This window comes from Anolis carolinensis, unplaced genomic scaffold (genome assembly GCF_035594765.1).
Source record: "Anolis carolinensis isolate JA03-04 unplaced genomic scaffold, rAnoCar3.1.pri scaffold_20, whole genome shotgun sequence".
In the NCBI taxonomy this organism is placed as follows: Eukaryota; Metazoa; Chordata; class Lepidosauria; order Squamata; family Dactyloidae; genus Anolis; species Anolis carolinensis.
This window is the reverse complement of record NW_026943830.1, coordinates 949,197-965,999: the sequence shown is the minus strand read 5'-3', so window position 1 is coordinate 965,999 and position 16,803 is coordinate 949,197. Positions and strand designations below refer to the sequence as shown.

The 16,803-nt window shown below is 43.9% G+C and overlaps 1 long non-coding RNA gene across 1 annotated transcript in view; it reads left to right on the top strand.

Moving 5' to 3' along the window:
* Positions 1-16,250, top strand: part of LOC134294765 (uncharacterized) — a 76,596-nt gene extending 60,346 nt beyond the window's left edge. Inside the window, exon 4 of the long non-coding RNA XR_010001457.1 lies at positions 11,795-16,250. This is a non-coding gene — a long non-coding RNA (uncharacterized LOC134294765). The remainder of the gene's footprint in view (positions 1-11,794) is intronic.
* Positions 16,251-16,803: the final 553 nt, after the last annotated feature.

Here is a 16,803-nt window from a genome sequence, read left to right as displayed (position 1 = left end):
TAACCTCTCTCCTTTAATCCTTTGTTGTGTTACAATTCCCATTAACTCGGTCTGCATGACAGATAATAAAAAGCGATGAGAGTTATTGTTGAGGAACATCTGGGGACCAAAACTGAGTAAAAGCTAAAGAGCATCAACCAATATGTAAAAAAATATATTGTTGGTCCTCTGTATCCTTGGATTGTCCATGGATTCAACAATCCTTTTAAGGCAACTATGTGGTCCTCAGCTAATTACAAGAGGGGCTGTGGCTGTGGATTCTGGTTGCTGCGAGATCAGAACACAAATGTTAAAAAGGCAAGGTGCCATAGCTTATCTCTAAGTAAAGGTAAAGGTTTCTTGCTGACATTAAGTCTAGTTGTGTCCGACTCTGGGGGTTTGTGCTCATCTCCATTTCTAAGCCAAAGAGCCAGTATTGTCCATAGATACCTCCAAGGTCATGTGGCTGACATGCCTGCATGGAGCGCCATTACTTTCCCGTCGAGGTGGTACCTATTGATCTACTCACATTTGCATGTTTTCGAACAGCTAGGTTGACAGAAGCTGGGGCTAACAGCAGGAGCTTACCCTGCTCTCCAGAATGAACCACCGACCTTTTGGTCAGCAAGTTCAGCAGCTCAGCAGTTTAACACACTGTGCCAGGGGGCTCCAGTTTACTTCTAATCCCATCATATTTCACTGACAGTTTGCTAGCCTGTGCTTCGTTGAGAAGTTTACTCTTCTCTCCCAGACTAGCAATATTCCCATCCTGGCAATCATATGATTGAATGCAGTAGCTATATTCCCCTTTGGGATTTTTGATTCCATACTACAAATGATCAGTTCATGTGCTTCACTGGCTCTTTTGTCTACAGTTTTTCTTTCTGCTGCCTCCTTGCAGAAATGTAAGGACATCCCCTTCCACGCACATACCTATATTTCAAAGGTAAAAAAAGGGAAGACTGAGGATTTGGAAATGACAAATACAGAAAGCAATCACCCTTCAGAAAATCAGAACATCTTTGATGATGGCTGGTTTTGGGCATGTAATGTCTACCACCTTCCCTTCTTGGCATTTGTATAGTAATGAGTGGCAGCCAAAGATGTGGATGTATTTCACTTAAAAACATGGTATTTAAGATGATATGAAATGCCATCAAAGCTGTGCTTTTCAAGTTAGAGAGCTGCAGTGATCCATTTGCAGACATCGGTCACCAAGTGACAGACACATATGCGTGATTTGCTTTCCTTCACTTTTCAGTCTTAGACAAGCTTCAGCATCCTTTCTCTGCCTCTGCAGAACGTGGTTTAAATGGCATTAACCACTTGTCAAAAAAGTGTATGTGCCAGTGCATATGAAAACTGTTGTGTTGCAGATAAATGGGGATGAAGATCCAGGTTCTCTTCTTCAGATCATGGCTGTTTGTACCGTGGCTCCATCAGTCTCTTGAATATACTGGAGGTATACAAATCAGTTTCCGCAGTGGATGCTTGGAGCCCCCTCCTGCTTCCCATGGGTTTGGGATTGCTCCCCCTTGCATGTCAAAGCAGCTGTCTCTAGGGAATGGCTGCTCTCAAGATCTGTAGGCCTGGCAGCTGCACTTCTCAGGGACAGCTGGGACCGGTTCTGCTGACAGAACTATTTTGAGTTGATTGCGCATCTCGTGCAGCCTGATGTGCTGAAACATCATCACTTCTTTGCCTTGTCCATCAAGATCCTGTATCACTGTCCCCTTGCTACCTACCAGCTATGATGAGCACATCTGGATGCAGGTAGATATGTCTCTGTAATCTATTGAACAGGAAGAAAAAATTTATTTTTCTCTCTCCCCCCCCCTCCCAATTTGAACATGTTTCTGCACAATTCATTTACACTCTTTTCCAATCTGAGGTAAGCTCAAAGTCTAGCTATTGACCAGGACTGTCCCTACCATTAGACTGAATAAGGTAGCTACTTCAGGGTCCAGGTGTTAGGTTGTTATTAAAGGACAGCAGACAGTTAATGCTTCCTATTGTTATTGTGATAGTTTTATTGTTGCAGAAAGCAGAGAAGACCTTCTGTCATATGTGGGGGTAGCGAGAACAGGTTTGCACAGCTTTATAGCCCCTCCAGTCACATGTTCCTTTAATCCATGAGTGAGGACGATCAGAACCTCTTATTGCAATGGTTCTCAACCTGTGGGTCCCCAGATGTCTTGGCCTTCAACTCCCAGAAATCCTCATATCTGGGAAACTGGCTGGGATTTCTGGGAGTTGTAGGCCAACACACCTTGAGACCCACAGGTTGAGAACCATTGTCTTATTGAGACATGTATTGGTCTATCTTACCCAGTATTCACTGATGAAGACACTGTGATACTCTGAGCAATTGACTTATGTTCAGGGTGATTAACATGTGACCCTTGAGGTATGACTCGACTGCAACTCATATTTTCACAGCAGCTGCTAGGACTGATGGGATTTACAGTTCAGTGACATATCTCTCACTCCTGCTTTCGATGGTCTCACTTCATTTGGTTCAACACTACTGCATTTTAGATTGGACCTCAGTCCTACTGAATGAGACCTGTTACAAAATATTGCGCTGATGGTGGACAGCAGTTTTGTAAGATCTCAGGTGGAGGGATTTCCCATTCATTGTTGTGTGCTTTCAAGTCATTTTTGGTTCATGCTGATTCTAAGTCAAATCTATTAGTGGATCTGTTGAGAAGGAGTTTGCTTTTGCCTTCCTCTGAGGTGGAGAGTCACTAGCCCTAAGGTCACCCAATGGCCTTCTATGGCCAAGCAGGGACTCAAGCTCTGGTCTCCTAGTATCCTAGTCCAAATCACTTTCCACTCCTGCTAAGTGAAATTCTGGGCAACTGCTGTTGTTTTCAAGCAATTCTTGATGTATGTGCCTTCAAGTCACCAGTCAATTTATGGCAACCTCATGATTTTCATAGGATATTCTTAGGCAAGGAGTACTCAAGGGTGGTTTTGCTAGATACAGTACCTGAAGAAAAGCTTCCTAAGGTGCAAAAATTTACTTTTCAAAATATTCCTGTAGCAACGTGTGTGAGAGGGGGGGGGGGTTATTTCAGGGATAATATAAGAAGCAGTCCAAGGTCCAATGAAGAATACAAGAGCATTTTACTACCTGACAATGTTGGGAAATTGGTGGCACAGCCATGTCTCTAACTGACCAGTCCCTATGACATGTATTGGGACTACAGTGTTCCCTCACTACTTCGCAGTTCACTTTTCACGGATTCGATGTTTTGCGGTTTTTCAATAAATTCTAAAAGACTATTATAAATCATAAAAAATTACAATTTGCAGCCTAAGGAAGGAAGGAAGGAGAAGCCGAAGGGAGAGAAAAGGAGCCCAAACAGCAACGGGAGGAGAAGGAGATGATTTATTAACACATGATTGATTGATAAAGACTTAAAATAGTGTATAACTACTAAAATAATGTATAAATATTAAAATAAATATAGTGTCCCTACTTTGCAGATTTTCACTTATTGCGAGTGGTCCTGGAACCTAACCCCAGCAATAAGTGAGGGAACACTGTAGTCAGTTTAGAGAGAGGGTATAAATGCTGGAGAAGAGTTCATAGATTGTTAAAATGACTAATAAATGGGTCCTAGAGCAAGCCAAGCCTGAACTCTCCCAAGACATCTAAACTGAGACTGTCATACTTTGAACATATAATGAGACAAACATGATGCAGTAGAAAAGACAATGACACTTGGAAAGGTGAAAGGCTGTAGAAAAGAGGAAGACCACGTCACAGATGGACAGACTCAATCAAGAAAGCCACTGCCCTGGAACTGCAAGACCTGAGTAGGGCTGTCGAGGACAGCATGCCTTAGAGGTTTCTCCCATATGTCACTTCACAGCAGTTGAGCAACAACAAACTCACTTCAGGCTGCTCAATTAAGCACTGCTGTCAGGAGAGTGTCATTCCGTACATCTAAGGCAGCCTTTCTCAATTGTTGCTCTGGAAGAACTCATGAAATGATTTTCTGGCCACTGGGATGCCATGCATTAAAATTATTACATCTAAAGCTTTAAAAAAGATTTTTCAGTCACATTTTTCATTTAAGCCAAATATCTACTCAGAGAACTTTAGGATCCGAGAGAGTCCTGGTGGAGTAACCCTAATCTAAAGCATCAGACTATGGGTGCTTCCAGACAGTACCAAAATTTGCGTTTTTGAGGGGGGAAAATCCCAGGAGCTGACAACAGGTCCACACACAGGCCTGTCAGTTCCAAAAAATGGTCCCTGCTGTCCTCACATCTTCCTTTGAAGTGGGTCAAAATGGAGGGCGGACAGGGGACATCCAGTTGAAGGTTATTTTTAATTCACTCTGTTATGTGCTGGACATTACATGTGCACATGCAAATATCTTAATGTAAACACAAACAGATTTCTTATCTCACTCTTCACGCAATGGTTAATTCAAGCTCTGTTTAATATTACAAAGTTCAAAAGAAAGAGTTTCAGAGAGTTCTAATTGCTTTCCACTTGTGCTTCCTTTGAGCCACCTGTGTGCCCATGGCTCCATGTTTTGACAGTCCAATCAGCTGATCAGCTGTTTTGGGCTTTTAAAAAGTGCACGTGCGCTGGAGCAGTCCACACAGGGGGAAGGGAAGGAAAGCACATGTTTTGCATGACTGCAGGGATATACAGCCATGCGAAGGTGCACATTTTCCAGGAGGAATTGGGTTTTAAGTGCACCTTTTTAACACGTGCTTTTCAGTTGTTAATCCGATTCCACCTGCACTTTGCCCAAAAATCGTTTAGCTACTCCCTCCTTTTAACCAAGTTACTTCTGAGTTTTTAGCTATGTGTAGAAGGGCCCTAAGTTAGGGATCCCAGTACAACTTGTGAGCCCATCCAAGAAGGGAAAAATGAGAAAAAAGATGTCCCTTTCCTGGGGGCTACTGCCTGATGTGGATGCCTCATATTCCCTAACTATTGTACCCTTAAACAGTGGTTCTCAACCTTCCTAATGCTGCGACCCCTTAATACAGTTCCTCATGTTCCTCATGTTGTGGAACCATAAAGTTACTTTGTTGCTACTTCATAACTGTAATTTTGTTACTGTTATGAATTGTAACATAAGTATCTGATATGCAGGATGTATTTTCAGTCACTGAACCAAATTTGGCACAAATACCCGATACACCCAAACTTGAATACTGATGAGTTTGGGGGGGGGGGGATGATTTTGTCATTTGGGAATTGTAGCTGCTGGGATTTATAATTCACCTACAATCAAAGAGCATTCTGAACTCCACCAGCAATGGAACTGAACTAAACTAGCACACAGAACTCTCATGACCAACAAGAAATACTGGAAGTGTTTGGTAGACATTGACCTTGGGTTTTGGAGTTGTAGTACACCTACATCCAGAGAGCACTGTGGACTCAAACAATGAGGGATCTGGACCAAACTTAGCACAAATACTCAATGTGCCCAAATGTGGTGGAGTTTGGGGAAAATAGACCTTGGCATTTGGGAGTTGTAGTTGCTGGGATTTATAGTTCACCTACAATCAAAGAGCCCCTTGAACCTCACCAATGATAGCATTAGGCCAAACTTCCCACACAGAACCCCATAACCAACAAAAAATACTGGTCTTTGGCAATCCCTCTGACACCCCCCTCACGACCCTCCCAGCGGTCCTGACCCCAGTTTGAGAAACACTGCCTTAAGGCATGCATGGAGAAAACTTTGTAATATCTTCAAAACTTTTCGCTTTGAACCAGCATCTTTAGCAAGAACTCTAATGTGCCTGTCTCTACTCCTGACATCAACACAAAAATCATCATTTAGTAGGACTCCATTCAGTGAAACAAGCTGATTGTTCCTTTTTGGTTGAAATGGCTCAGTCATCCTTCCGGCCTTTTCAAGATTCAGTAATACATTTAATACCAAAGAGTTTTAATAGGGGAGAAAAAGCAGGGCTGGCAGATCTGTATAATTAGAGTTTGGAGGCTTCCAAACCAGAAAACAAGAAAGTGAAAAAAGTGGGGAGAGAAGAAGTTTAAGGCACTGAGAAAGTGCATAACTGAAAATATTTATCCAGTAGTTTGGTAGCAGAGTGTGGACAAGTTACTGTTTTTGGATGGCAGCTTCTTGAATCTCCTGCTGTCCCCCATTCTGTCACATGAAGAAGCAACTTTTCTAAGCTCTTTTCAGCCCAAGACTCCTGGAATGATAGTGCATAATAATGGCACTGAATTGGAAGCCCATACAATCAAATCCATTGGTAGACCTATTTCACAAAAGCAAGTGGCCATCACACAACAGCTGTTTCTCCCTGCCCACCCACACTACACAGAGACACACACAGAGTCCCCCCGCCCCCGTCCCAGTCTCTCTGTAGTATCCTCAGCCACCCAAATCCTTACTTTGTCACTGTTTCAAATCAAATTAGTGGAGTCCAGGATGCTTAAAGGCACCTTTCAGTACAGGCACATTTCCGTGGCTTTGCACACTATGGGGAGGAGGATCTGGGGAGGGAACAGGGCAGGCAGGGAGGGGCCCTGCTGCTAGTCTTCCCAGCCCCAAGGCATGAATTCCAGGAACAAACAGAAACCAATGCATGGCCTTAAATGACCCCTTTGAATTTCATAATGATGGCAAATTAGCAATCTTGTGCAGAGCAGCTCTAAAGGGTACAGGGAATCAATCAGGTTAAATAAAGAGATTAAGACGACAGACACTTGTTCTCATGCCAATGGTCACACTGAAATACTCACAAAGAAATACGCACACACTGAGGAGTGCTTTCCGCTGTTCTGAATGTGGCCTTGGCCAAAGGATTCAGTAGAACCACACAAATCGGGTGAGTTTGGATGTGAGGGCAGGAAAAAGAGTTCCTCTATTGAAGAAAAAAATAAAATTGCACTCTGGAGCAAATTTCACCAAGAAGGAAAGTGCCTAAATGAACACATTTCTTTAAACTAGCCATCATCAGAGGTGATCACTCAAGGCCGAGTATGATTGTCTTCCAGAGATAGAGTCTTGGTGGTGGGTCTGTAAATTACTGTGGATACCTATACTGGATCCATGTGGTCTTTCACATTGAGGACACATATTTCCAAATGGAAAATGGTCCCAACAAGAGTTTGCTTGACATGCCTTCCTCCTCCCTTCCTTTGGCAAGCAGAGTGAATCCTAAGCAGGGCTGCTTAGTCATGGATACAGCTCTCAGGCTGCTCAACTGCCTTGGATCTTAAGTCAGAACTACTGAATCCATATATATTGCCCATGTACCGATATGTTGCTTGTGCCTTCCAGATTACAAAGTCCTGTACCCATCACCACTCACTGATCAGCATAGGATTTTTGTTGGGTTTGATCCTGGAAGATGCCTGTGAGTGAATTTGTTTTATGTGTGGGGACTAACACACAATCTTCACAGAAATAGGTTCTAAACCAATGGCATGGATACCACGATGACTAGTGTCCTCTTATTTGTTGCAACCTGTGTCCAACTTTCAAAGTCATTGTAAGATATATCATGTTATCATCTGCCTGCTCTGCCATTCAGCTCCTCTTTATCTTCAGTGGTGCAGTGTGTTAAAGCACTGAGCTGCTGAACTTGCAGACCGAAAGGTCCCAGGTTCAAACCCGGGGAGCGGAGTGAGCGCCCGCTGTTAGCTCCAGCTTCTGCCAACCTAGCAGTTCGAAAACATGCAAATGTGAGTAGATCAATAGGTACCGCTCCAGCGGGAAGGTAACGGTGCTCCATGCAGTCATGCCGGCCAATGACCTTGGAGGTATCAACTGACAACGCCAACTCTTTGGCTTAGAAATGGAGATGAGCACCAACCCCCAGAGTTGGAGACGACTAGACTTAATGTCAGGGGAAAACCTATACCTTTACTTTTATAGTTATATTTGAACTATGTTTTAAAATGTGAGTACTGTATTTAACTATATTGTGCCCTGCCTTGTGCCAAAAGAAGACCCAAAGACCTCAATGGCGGAGCAGGCGGAGGATAACGTGGTACATATTACAACGGCTGCAACAGACTGAGAAGCCACTCTCGTTGTGTTAACCACACCACTGCTGGAACCTCACTCTGTGAAGACTGTGTGTTGACCGGCTGTGCACCGATCTCCACACATTAAAAAAAAAAATCATGCACAGGCGTCTTCCAACAAAAATAAAAACAAACCGACAATAGTCCCATGGCGATCAGCGAGTGGCGACGGGGGCAGGACTGTGAAATCTGGAAGCCCCTAGTCACAGACTGGCACATGGGCGGTGGATATGGACTCAGTCGTTCTACCTCAAGGACCGAGGCAGTTGAGTAGTCCGGCAGCTGTATCCATGACTGAGCAGCCCTTTTTAGGATCCGCTCTGCTCACCCCACACGGGGAAGGGGCTAGAAAAGGTGCCCTAAACATAGTCTGCCTCTCCTACCCTGACTGGACTGCTGCGTCCAGAGGGGTCACCACTCTGCGGCCAAAAAAGAAAAATGAACTTTGGAACATGGAACATACGGACATTGTTAGATAACACTGACAGCGAACGCCCCGAACGCAGGACTGCTCTCATTGCAAGGGAGCTGGGACACTTTAAGATCGACATAGCAGCCCTTCAGGAGACCCGGAGAGCAGGAGAGGGACAGCTGAAGGAAGAAAAGGGAGGCTACACCTTCTTCTGGAAGGGACTGCCTGAAGAAGAACGAAGAATACACGGAGTTGGCTTTGCTATCAGAAACGACCTGGTGAAGCACCTGACTGAAGCACCCACTGGCATCAATGAACGACTCTCAACCCTCCGAATTAACCTTGCCAAAAACCAACAGGCAACCATCATATGCGCCTATGCACCAACTCTAGATGCTGACGAAGACATCAAGGAAAAATTTTACTGTCAGCTGGACACCATCCTATCGGAGATACCTAAGGAGGACAAAATCATCCTCCTGGGGGACTTTAATGCCAGAGTTGGAAGGGACTCTGACCTGTGGCCAGGGATCATAGGAAAAGACGGGGTTGGAAACAGCAACTCGAATGGCATCTTGCTTCTCACCAAATGCAGAGAGCACAACCTTGTCATCACCAACACGCTCTTCCGCCAGAAAAACAAGCTCAAGACATCATGGAAGCACCCTCGGTCAAAGCATTGGCACCTCTTGGACTATGTTATCACACGTGCCAGAGACCGCCGTGATGTGCTTCTCACAAGAGCCATGACAGGTGCTGATGACTGCTGGACGGACCACAGGTTAATCCGATCCACGATGGCTATCAAGATCGTCCCCAAACGCAGACTCCAAGGAAGAAAAACAAGGCACAAAATGAACACCCAAGCCCTTCAGGAGCCCTCCAAACGAGCCCTTCTCCAAACAACACTCAAGGATCATCTACCCACAGAACACCCCGAAAATGTTGAGGAATATTGGAACAAACTGAAGACCTCCATCATCACAGCCTGCGAAGAAACCATTGGATACCAAACTAAGAAACATCAAGACTGGTTTGATGATAACGACAAAGAGATCCAACAGCTAATTGATAAGAAAAGGAAAGCCTTCCAAACATGGCAGAGAGACACCAACTGTGCTGCCAAGAAAAAGATCTATGCCAGTGCAAAAGCTGAGGTCCAAAGAAGGACCAGAGAACTCAAGAACATCTGGTGGACAAAGAAGGCTGAAGAAATCCAACACCTTGCAGATACCCATGACGCTCAAGGATTTTTCAAAGCCACAAAAATCATCTACGGACCAAGAAACCATGGCATACAGCCTCTACGCTCATCAGATGGAACCAAAATTCTGAAGGACAAAACATCAATTACACTACGTTGGAAAGAGCACTACCAGAACCTGCTGAATCGCAGCTTCAATGTGACCGAAGAGACCCTCTCACAAATCCCGCAACAACAAACCAGGGATGAGCTTGCAGCACTGCCTAGTTTGGAAGAAGTCAGCAATGCCATCAGCCAACAAAAAAACAACAAAGCCAGCGGACCTGATGGGATTCCTGTTGAAATCTTCAAAGAGGGTGGTCCTGAGCTGATACAACAACTCCACCAGCTCATTGAAAAGGTGTGGATGACCGAGAAAATCCCAGCTGACTTCAAAGATGCCACCATCATCACTCTTTTCAAGAAAGGGGACAGAACAGACTGCGGGAACTATCGTGGTATCTCCCTTCTAACCTCCGCTGGGAAAATCCTTGCAAGAATTCTTGCAAACCGCCTTCTCCCTGTCTCAGAAGACACCCTCCCAGAATCCCAGAATGGCTTCCGCCCCTCCAGAGGAACAGTGGACATGATCTTCACTGCACGACAGCTCCAAGAAAAATGCAGGGAACAAAACCAACCTCTGTACATGGCATTCATTGACCTTGCAAAGGCATTCGACACAGTGAATCGCAGTGCTCTCTGGACCATTCTCCAAAAAATCGGGTGCCCTGACAAATTTGTGAACATCCTGCGGCTCCTCCATGATGACATGAAGGCAACAGTCTTGGATGGCAACGGCTCCCAAAGTGACCCATTTAAGGTGGAATCAGGTGTCAAGCAGGGGTGTGTTATTGCCCCCACCTTATTTTCCATTTTCATCGCTATGATACTTCACCTTGTTGATGGGAAGCTTCCCACCGGAGTAGAAATCATCTATCGGACAGATGGCAAGCTATTTAACCTCAGCAGACTGAGAGCCAAAACCAAGGTCACCACAACATCTGTTATAGAACTCCAAAATATGCTGATAACAACGTAGTCTGTGCGCATTCAGAAGAAGACCTACAAGCCACTCTCAACACCTTCGCAGAAGCATACGAGAAGCTCGGCCTCTCACTGAACATCGAGAAAACCAAAGTGCTCTTCCAACAGGCACCAGCCAACCCCTCTGCAAAGCCAGGAATACAGCTTAACGGTGTAACATTAGAAAACGTTGACCATTTTCGCTACCTTGGCAGCCACCTCTCTACAAAAGTCAACATCGACACCGAAATACAACACCGCCTGAGCTCTGCGAGTGCAGCATTTTTCCGTATGAAGCAGAGAGTGTTTGATGACCGGGACATCTGTAGAGAGACCAAGGTGCTTGTTTATAAAGCCATTGTCCTCCCAACCCTGCTCTACGCCTGCGAAACAGACGTCACACCAAACTCCTGGAGCATTTCCATCAGCGTTGCCTCAGGAAAATCCTGCAAATCTCTTGGGAAGACAGGTGGACAAATGTCAGTGTGCTTGAGGAAGCAAAGACCACCAGCATTGAAGCGATGCTTCTACGCCATCAACTCCGCTGGACTGGCCACGTTGTCCGAATGCCCGATTACCGGCTCCCAAAGCAGTTACTCTACTCCGAACTCAAGAACGGGAAACGGAATGTTGGTGGGCAGGAAAAGAGATTTAAAGATGGGCTCAAAGCCAACCTAAAAAACTGTGGCATAGACACTGAGAACTGGGAAGCCCTGGCCCTTGAGCGCTCTAATTGGAGGTCAGCTGTGACCAGCAGTGCTGCGGAGTTCGAAGAGGCACGAACGGAGGGCTTAAGGGAGAAGCGTGCCAAGAGGAAGGAGCGTCAAGCTAACCCCGACCAGGACTGCCTTCCACCTGGAAACCGATGTCCTCACTGCGGGAGAATATGCGGGTCAAGAATCGGTCTCTTCAGCCACATGAGAACACACACCCAAGATGGAAGACAATCGTCCTCGAGCTACGAGGGATCGCCTAAGTAAGTAAGTAAGCCAAAAGAAGAGGTAGGTAACAACAACAACAACAACAACAACAACAATTATAGATCCCCCATATAACAATTCTAATCAAAAATCTTTCAATGTATTTTTTTCAGATTTCACATCTAATGACCTTATCACATGGAGGAACCCTCACCCAATGCCGTTTTGTCAGCAAATGTAGCGAAACGGCAGACGTAAGGAGTGACTCCAGTACAGCGACACTTCCTCCATCACACGTATATGGAGGGCTGACTACACTCAAGGCTCTGTCCAAAAATGAAAAATGGGAAGGACTGGGACACAGGAAAGTCAGTGAGTGTTAGCCAGATATTTATCAGGTAGAGATTTTGAGTGGTGGGTGAGGTAACACAGTCCTGAATGCCAGAAATAGATGGAACGAAGTGGCCTGTCATTTCTGTACTTCCTGTTAATTTCCTTTTAAAGCATCTTCTGCTGGCTGCCAATGAACGAAGGATGCCTTTAGGTTTGGCCTACATCGGCAGCCTGAGTTATTTCAGAATTTCCTCTGTCCAAGGTTAAAGTCCAGAACTTATGGATAACCTTTATTTCCTGTGACCCTTAAAGAGAAGGTTCTGCCTGATGAGAACAGTTTCATAGTCCTCTTAAGACCTGGTAACTGATTAAACTGCTTGTTTGTTCAGCTCTGGTTTGTAGGGTTACTAAGTTACATCGGGACTTTGAGATTCCCCTACTAAAATGAGATATGAAGTGCCCCCAGTTTCTACATCCTATCTCCTTCTGTCTTTCTCTAGGACAGTGTTTCTCAATTTTCTTAATGCCGTGACCCCTTAATACAGTTCCTCATGTTGTGGTGACCCTCAACCATAACGTTATTTTCGTTGCTACTTTATAACTGTAATTTTGCTACTGTTATGAATCGTAATACAGTAGAGTCTCACTTATCCAAGCCTCGCTTATCCAAGCCTCTGGATAATCCAAGCCATTTTTCTAGTCAATGTTTTCAATATATAGTGATATTTTGGTGCTAAAGTCGTAAATAAAGTAATTACAGCATAGCATTACTGCGTATTAAACTACTTTTTCTGTCAAATTTGTTGTATAACATGATGCTTTGGTGCTTAATTTGTAAAATCATAACCTAATTTGATGTTTAATAGGCTTTTCCTTAATCCCTCCTTATTATCCAAGATATTCGCTTATCCAAGCTTCTGCTGGCCCGTTTAGCTTGGATAAGTGAGACTCTACTGTATAAATGTCTGAGAGAGTGTGTCCATCCCTCAAATGTTGTTGTGCTGCCAGTTCTCATCATCCCTCACCCTTGGCTGTGCTACTTTGGTCTGATGAGAGTTGGAGTTCAACATTTTCCAGAAGGTGTGTTACTCTGGTATATCTGTGTAAAAAGTGATATAAAGACTGACTAAGAGAAAGAAGTTGGTAGCATAAGCTTTTGTAAACTCATGGTTTGCCTACACTGTCCCCAAATCCTATACTCACTGAAAATGGACCCCAGCAGTCTTCACAATGCAGAGGGTCTTCCGTTGAGTATTGTGTTTGAAATCAACTTTGCTTTGATTTTAGCAATATTCCATACTTTGCTTGAAACTTCAGAGAATCCTGGGGCTTTGAGACATCCTGGACAGCTGGTGATGGTGATGATGATGATGATGATGATGATGGTGTCTTTTCTGCAATGTTGCATGATGCACTTGGGGGCCTGCTTATCACAGCAGCTGTGAGAGGCGGTGAGCAAAATCATCTGGTGGAGAACAGATGGGGAAGCCAAAATTTCAGCATTTTCTAACCAGACTTTAATTCCAAATAGAGGAAACCACAGGGCCATGACATGACCCCCAAATCCAGCTGGCATCTTGACAAGACCAGATCTACTGTTATGTAGAATGAGACAACTGCCCAAGGTAACATGAATGTTGCTGGTGCTGCCACTGATCCTATTGTTCACATCCAGGTTTGAGTCCATAAATAGTACTGACTCTATATAATTTCATGTCTACCAATGCTCCTGGACCACCAACATTGGGATGAGTAATAGAACTCAATGATGCTATTATATCATCACCCTTTTCAAAAAGGGAGAAAGACAGACTGGAAATTACTGAGGTATCCCCCTTTTAGCCTCTGCCGGAAAATTCCTCATAAGAATCCTTGCAAACCACCTTCTACCTATTTCAGAAGACATCCTTCCTGAATCCTAGAATGGCTTCTGCCACTCCAGATGAACAATGGATATTATTTTCACTGCATGATAGCCCCAAGAAAAATGCAGTGAACAAAATTAAACTTTTCACATGGTATTCATCGACCTTGCAAAAGTCTTTGACACTGTGAATTATAATGTTCCTCTCAAAAATTGAGTGCTCTGATACATTTGTGAACATCCTCTGGGTCCTCTATGATGACATGATGGCAACAGTCTTGGATAGCAACAGCTCCTAAAGCAATGCATTTAAGGTGGAATCAGGTGTCAAAGAGGGATGCATTATTTCCCCAACTTTATTTCCCATCTTCATCGCTATGATTCAACACCTTGTTGATGGGAAGCTGCCCACCATTGTGGAAATAGCATATTGGACAGATGGCAAGCTGTTTAACATCAACAGGCTGAAAGCCAAAAGTAAGGTCAAAACTAGCTTCTATTACTGAATTCCAATATGCTGATAATAATGTAGTCAGAAGAAGACCTACATGCTACTTTAAACACCTTCGCAAATGTAAAGTCTTGGCTCTGCCTTTTCCTCTCCTTTGCTTTAGTTCCCCCTGTTTAGATTTTCCCAATAGTGTAGATGCCTCCATTTCTATTAGTTTTTGGGTGGAATATAAAACTCACCCTAGAGGCTAGCCTTAGTTGGTTTAGTCCATTTGCCTGTACAGAGCCCTCTTGCTAGACTACTTTCCCTTTTGCAGCAGATCTATAGTGTTTAGAGACTTGGACATTGTCTGGAAATCATAGGCCTAGCAATCCGAAACAGGCATCCTTAGCACTAAACCCTACATTCAGCATTTCTATACCACCAGTCCCGAGACAACAGAAGCTTTTGGTCAGCCTAAGTTTCACACAGTTGAAGATCAGGACATCTGATAAGCATCAACTTGTAATCCATCGCTTGGCATCAGAGGCAAAAGACTTTCAAAGACTCCAGAGAGGTGGCTGCAACCAGCAAAATCTCCCTTCGTAATGTATTTTAAGCTATCTTACAATAGTCCCGGGTGGAGTTAGCCCCTTGTTCTTCCTGTTTTCAGTAAACTCATTTTGGTTATCTTCTCACCTTTCCTGAAGTGCCTCTGTATATTAAAAGTCTTGATCTTAACAGAAGTTATACAGATAGCCCCTGAGTAAAGCCAGACACTATAGTTTCCCCAAAGGCTTGGGCGTGCCATCACAGCAGAAGTATTATATGAAAAGACTGGCCTCTCACTGAACACTAAAAAAACCCACACCAAATTGCTCATCCAATCCCTCTGCAATGTGAGAAGTAAAGCTTAATTGTGTAACACTATAAAATGTTGATTCTTTCTGCTACTTAGGTAGTCATCTCTCCACAAAAGGTGATATTGATGCAAAAATACAACACCGTCTGGGCTCAGTGAGTGCACCATTTTTTCGAATGCTGAGAATCCAAGGACTGGAATGTTCGTAGGTGTTTCTATACAGCGCATAATCAGGTTCCTCTTGGCAAATGGTTGTTTTTTTCTTAATTGAACCCCCACCTGCTTTGTTCTAGTTCACAGGATTATTCCTATGTCCATGGAGCTGTTCCCAGCTGCTTCTTGGTTGCCACTATATCTGTGCTTTGTAGATAATTACTGTGGGCAAAGTGGCCCAAGAAAGGTTGCCGCCAGAGGCAGAGTAACAAATCCCCACCCTGATCGCAGTTAAATAGTACCTATCACCCAAGCCAGCCAAGTTATTTTGGTGCATGAGGCAGGAAATCCACAAAGACTTCTCCCTGTCCCTGGCAGTGAAAATGCAGTAAGAAGAAATCAAACAATTTATTGCTCTTGCAGAAAGCCCAGAATATTCTGTCTGAAGCAGCCACCTGGCTATGCATTCTGATAGGGCTTGTCCTGTGTGTGAACCTTTTTGCTCTTGGGAAAATTCTCCACAACAAGTCTTTTTCCAATCACTGCAATCAAGAGAATTAGTATTGATGATGTCTGTGTGACCTAGGCATTTCCTATCTGTCTTCAGGCAGACTGGAATGTTTCTGCAGAGAAGAAATGTGCTTTGTAGATGACCCTATACCAGGCATGGGCAAACTTTGGCCCTTCAGGTGTTTTGGACCAACTCCCACAATTCCTAACAGCCTATCGGTTGCTAGGAATTGTGGGAGTTGAAGTCCAAAACACCTGAAAGCCCAAAGTTTACCCATGCCTGTCCTATACCCAGAAATTATACAACACAAATATTTTTGCAGTACCACCAGTTCCCCAGCAAAACGTGGCTATCTGTCCTAGCCTGTGACACAGAATTATTGTGCATGTTGAATGTATTATTTTTTTCTAAATTGTGATATCACAACAGATATCATTTTCATTCAAATGTACTATAAAATATTCACATGCTTAAAATTCTATTATGGTGTATCTGTGAGAATGGTGAATTGTGATATCCAGGTTTTGGTCCATTCTGAACTATGAAACTCATGAAGTGATCTTGGTCAAGAGAATGATAGGTGTTAAATCCACTCACATCCAGAGAGCACCATGAACTCAATCGACTATAGATCTGGCCCAAACTAAGCACACATGCCTATCATGACCAACTTTACATATTGGGGTTTTTTTGGGAGGTGGATTGACTATGAATAATGGAAATTATAGTCTATCCACATCCAGAGAGCATTATGATAGATCTGGACCAAACTTGTCACATAGACACTCCACGACCAACAGAAAATATTGGAGAGGTGTTTCTTTTTGGTGGGATTGACCCTGGACAATGGGGTTTATAATCCACATACATCCAGAAAGTATTCTGAAGTCCAACAATGATGGTTCTGGACCAAACTTGCCAAATATATGCAACATGACCAACTAAACATTCTGGTGGGTTGACTTGGATGTTTGAAGATGATGTTCACCCACAAAGAGCACTGTGAACCCCACTGATGATGGACCTGGA